At 50.5% G+C, this 5,521-nt stretch overlaps 1 pseudogene; it reads left to right on the top strand.

The window, feature by feature from the left end:
• Positions 1-4,477: 4,477 nt before the first annotated feature.
• On the top strand, positions 4,478-5,254 carry LOC143378177 (uncharacterized; annotated as a pseudogene).
• The last annotated feature ends 267 nt before the right edge of the window (positions 5,255-5,521 follow it).

The raw sequence follows: 5,521 nt of genomic DNA, 5'->3' as shown, positions 1-5,521 counted from the left end.
GGCGTCGCGGAGCGCAAGAACAGAACGCTGGTCGAGACTGCCCGCTGCATGCTCGATGAATCGGGACTACCCAAGTCATTTTGGGCCGAAGCAGTCGCGTCAGCAAACCATGTGAGGAATCGCTGTGTGACGAAAATACTGGGAACCAGGACCCCCTACGAGATGTGGAACGGGAGACGTCCGGATTTAAACCACTTGCAGACGTTTGGTGTCAAGACGTTTGTCCTAGACAAGACTCCCGGCAAGAATAAACTCTTGCCAAAGGGGATCACGGGAGCTCTCGTCGGATACTCCGATACTTCAAAAGCGTATCGAGTTTGGGCACCGTCGCAGCGGAGGGTCCTAGTGACGCGGGACGTCAAATTCTCCACCGAATTCCTTTTAAAAGGGGGAACTCGGGAGTCAGCTCTCAGAGAGTGTGGCGAACCACCATCTGTTTCAGATAGTTCGGACGACTCCGAGGTGCGCGAAACGGAGATCGGTCCCAGTAACAAGCCAAAACCTGCGGACCGGCAAGAAACTGAGGGACAGCTCAACCCCCCGATTGTGCACGGTGAAGTTCCACCGATCAACGTCGAGATGCGCGGCGATGGTGCGCCGCAACCTGCGCCGCCCACAGAACCGGAGGCTGTCGACCATCCGATGCGACGGGGCCCTGGGAGGCCGCGCAAGGTCATGACCGGCCGACCAGGCCGACCGAAGAAGGAGCACAACATGGTGCCCATTGCCGACATTGCGGCACACGAGCCAGAGGACCTGGATGACTCCAGCGATGAGGACTCTTCGACGTGGGAGGACGCTGAGTTGGCGATGTCCGCCATCGAGATCCCGTATCACCAGGCCATTACGGGGCCCGAGAAGGCTGAATGGCACGACGCGATCTACGCAGAAATCAAGAGTCTCATCATCAACGACACTTTCGACATTGTACCGAGACCCAAGGACGGTAAGATCATCAAGTGCCGCACGGTATTGAGAAATAAATACACCGCTAGCGGAGATTTGGATAGAAGAAAGGCGCGAGTTGTCGCGAAAGGTTACACTCAGCGTTACGGCGTCGATTTCCTCGAAACGTTTGCGCCGGTTGCCCGGCTTGATTCTTTTCGTCTGCTAATGGCTTTGGCCGCCAAGTTCAACCTCAGGGTGTCGCAGCTGGACGTCGAGACGGCGTACTTAAATGGGAAAATGGACGCTGAAATCCACATGGAGCCGCCTGACATGTTGGAGAGGATGCTCCGGACCATGATCGAGAGGGAGACTGACGATTCAATCCTGAGGCGAGCACAATCCATGCTCCAGAAGGTCAAGAGAACCGACATAGCATGCAGACTCAACAAGGCGCTACACGGCCTGCGCCAGGCGGGTCGACAATAGGGCCCTTTACACGGACGGTCTTGCGCGCGGTCCGGCCCGCGGGCCGGCGCGCCACACGCCGCGCGGCCCGCAAAAGTACGTGAGGCCGGATCGTGGCGCTCCTTCGCGCGGGCCAGAAGGTCGTACCCGTCACTACTTAGAGATAGCGAGTTCGGGCTCCCATTTCTACGTCGACTCCACATGCTTTGTACACGATCCACCGCAGTGGTGTATTGTGTTCTACCTGTTCGATGTATATTATCGATCTGCGAAACGATCGACAAGACACGATCGCGATATACGTTCGCGAAAAGTATACAAATTCCTCGATATACCTGGCCTATAAAGGATATCATAAATGCTGTTACTGTAGGGTACACTGAAACATCTGTTTTTACGAAGCTAAATTTGGTTGACCTGAAGGTGCTATAAATTCTAGAAATGGTTTATGACTCAGTTATAACGAGTGTAAAATTTTACAAGGGTACATTAAAAAATGTCCAAATGTTTCCCCGGCAATGCGATGGCAAATGAAATTGCAGTTAACACATTCACTGTTGTGACGATCATAAATATTACTATCAACGGCAATAATTACCATGTCACTGCTTGTTTTAATATAAAAACTAATATTGATAGACAATAAATACATATAGGTATGCAAGTGATGTTACGTCTAAGATAAATGATGAAGAGATGTAATATGCAAGATGTTTTGAAGAAGGGGGGTAGTCTTCTGTTTGCTCGTGATGCAGGTCAAATTTTTCACCCACGCTCTTGCGTGGCGCGCAGCAAGAAAGCATCACAGTCCTGCCCGCGCGCCAGAAAGCACCACGCTCCTGTCCGCGCGCAAACCTCGAATCCAGAAGAGTTTTCATAAGAGATAGAAAAGGTAGTTAGAAAAGGAAAAAACGATACTTGGAACCAGGCTCGTTGCGCGCCTCAGGATTTCCGACAGTGCGGACGAGTCTGAGGCGCGCGACGAGCCTGGCAGCCGATCCTGGCAGCCAAGACTCCAAACGCAACGCCGTCGATAAGCCGTGCCTCGATGGGTTTCGAGGACTTCGACCCTCGAGACCAGGGGGGCCGTACCATGTTGCCCCCTAAGACGTGGCGAATAAAAATTCTACATTTCGCACCGGATCTTGGCGAAAGTGACGTGGATCGTTTCCTTATGTTTTCCCGATGAAAATGGTCCAAAAAACGACACAAATCGGATTGTAATTAAGGAATCTTCATAATAAATTGATTTCCATAACTTCGTTAAAAATAGTCCGATTTACTTGAAATTTGGTATAATTTTCATTTGAAAAACGTAAAGAATCCATCGGTATCACTTCCATATCGATACGATAAAGAATAAAGTATACAGTTTTTCTGAAACAGGTATGAATCCTTGGCCAACCGCAGCGAAATGAGGTCGGCGACCCACAGTCGAGGGTGAAATATTCATTACAACGTATTGAGAAATTCTTTACTCTCCGTCGTATCGATATGAAAGCAACACTAATGGATTCCTGGCGTTCTCCCAATGAAAATTATACCAAATTTCATGTAAATCGGACTATTTTTAACGAAGTTATGGAAATCAATTTATTATGAAGATTCCTTAATTACAATCCGATTTTGTGTCGTTTTTTGGACCATTTTCATCGGGAAAACATAAGGAAACGATCCACGTCACTTTCGCCAAGATCCGGTGCGAAATGTAGAATTTTTGATTCGCCACGTCTTAGGGGGCAACATGGTACGGCCCCCCTGGTCTCGAGGGTCGAAGTCCTCGAAACCCATCGAGGTACGGCTTATCGACGGCGTTGCGTTTGGAGTCTTGGCTGCCAGGATCGGCTGCCAGGCTCGTCGCGCGCCTCAGACTCGTCCGCACTGTCGGAAATCCTGAGGCGCGCAACGAGCCTGGTTCCAAGTATCGTTTTTTTCCTTTTCTAACTACCTTTTCTGTCTCTTATGAAAACTCTTCTGGATTCGAGGTTTGCGCGCGGGCAGGAGCGTGGTGCTTTCTGGCGCGCGGGCAGGACTGTGATGTTTTCTTGCTGCGCGCCACGCAAGAGCGTGGGTGAAAAATTTGACCTGCATCACGAGCAATCAGAAGACTACCCCCCTTCTTCAAAACATCTTGCATATTACATCTCTTCATCATTTATCTTAGACATAACATCACTTGCATACCTATATGTATTTATTGTCTATCAATATTAGTTTTTATATTAAAACAAGCAGTGACATGGTAATTATTGCCGTTGATAGTAATATTTATGATCGTCACAACAGTGAATGTGTTAACTGCAATTTCATTTGCCATCGCATTGCCGGGGAAACATTTGGACATTTTTTAATGTACCCTTGTAAAATTTTACACTCGTTATAACCGAGTCATAAACCATTTCTAGAATTTATAGCACCTTCAGGTCAACCAAATTTAGCTTCGTAAAAACAGATGTTTCAGTGTACCCTACAGTAACAGCAATTTATGATATCCTTTATAGGCCAGGTATATCGAGGAATTTGTATACTTTTCGCGAACGTATATCGCGATCGTGTCTTGTCGATCGTTTCGCAGATCGATAATATACATCGAACAGGTAGAACACAATACACCACTGCGGTGGATCGTGTACAAAGCATGTGGAGTCGACGTAGAAATGGGAGCCCGAACTCGCTATCTCTAAGTAGTGACGGGTACGACCTTCTGGCCCGCGCGAAGGAGCGCCACGATCCGGCCTCACGTACTTTTGCGGGCCGCGCGGCGTGTGGCGCGCCGGCCCGCGGGCCGGACCGCGCGCAAGACCGTCCGTGTAAAGGGCCCTAATGGCACGCTGAGTTGGATGGCGTGCTGCGGGGCGTCGGGCTGACTCCTACGAACGCCGACTCTTGCGTTTATGTAGACCGGGGGAAGCTGACCTTCGTTCTCATCTATGTCGATGACATTTTGGTCTTCACAAACGACTTGCGGAGAGAGGGACAAATCAAGAAGAGGCTTGCCGAGTCTTTCAAACTGAAAGATCTCGGACCGGCGGAGCTCTGCCTGGGCTTCGAAATTCGACGCGATGGAACCAACATCCACCTTTCTCAACGGGGCTACATCCGTGCCATTCTGGAGCGTTTCGGGATGCGGGACTGCAAATTCATCGACACTCCACTTGCTGTCGGCGCCAAGTTGTCGAGAAATCTGGACGACGGGGGAAACGCCGAGGGTCCCTACCCCTTCAGGGAGTTGGTTGGTGCCCTGATGTACGCTGCCACGGGAACGCGGCCTGACATTGCGCACGCGGTTAGTGCGCTTAGTCGGTTCAATTCCTGCTACAAGAAAGAGCACTGGGGGGCTGCCAAACGTGTGCTCCGATACCTCCGGAGAACCTTGAACCATGAGCTGGTTTTCGGAAGGGACGATCAGCCGCTGCAGGGTTTCGTTGACGCTGACTGGGGGAATTGCCCTATCGACAGGCGCTCCTACACCGGGTCGGCGTTCATCCTCGGTGGCGCTGCCGTGGCGTGGAGGTCACGCAAGCAGCCAACGGTCGCCCTCTCGTCGACGGAGGCGGAATACATGGCGATCAGCGATGCCGCCAGGGACGCCATACACCTGATCGTTTTTCTCCGGGAGCTCGGATACCCAGACCTCGCCGAGGTGGTCCTCTACAACGACAACCGTGGCGCTGGGCTGCTTGCGAAAAATCCTGTTTTTCACTCAAAGACGAAGCATATCGATATTCGTCATCATTATATTCGTATTGCATTACAGAAATATCCCATCAGGCTCGAGTACATGCCTACGGAAAGGATGATCGCTGACGTTCTCACCAAAGGATTGCCGAGGACGAAACACGCCGAATGCACTTCGAAGCTCGGACTCCGTTCTCGGAATCTTCCCCCCGACGCATGTTGAGGGGGAGTGTTGGAGATAGAGCAACATGCATTGCGGACGCACCTGCAGTCGTGGAAACGCTGCCTTGCTGTCGACCGACAGCGCCCTCTGGTTCGATCAACTAACCATTCTGTCGCGACACGCGTGTACTGTGCGCTCCATCGTTTTACCTCTTGTATTGGAATTTCTAACATTATATACGTTTAAAGCTAACACGCGTACTTCTCTCCTCACCCGACCTGCCTAACTCTAACATTTATTTTATTTTTTTACAATTTTTTACAATTT

The sequence above is a fragment of the Andrena cerasifolii genome, unplaced genomic scaffold, assembly GCF_050908995.1.
Source record: "Andrena cerasifolii isolate SP2316 unplaced genomic scaffold, iyAndCera1_principal scaffold0843, whole genome shotgun sequence".
NCBI classification, from domain to species: Eukaryota; Metazoa; Arthropoda; class Insecta; order Hymenoptera; family Andrenidae; genus Andrena; species Andrena cerasifolii.
This window is presented reverse-complemented; position numbering and strand designations above follow the sequence as displayed.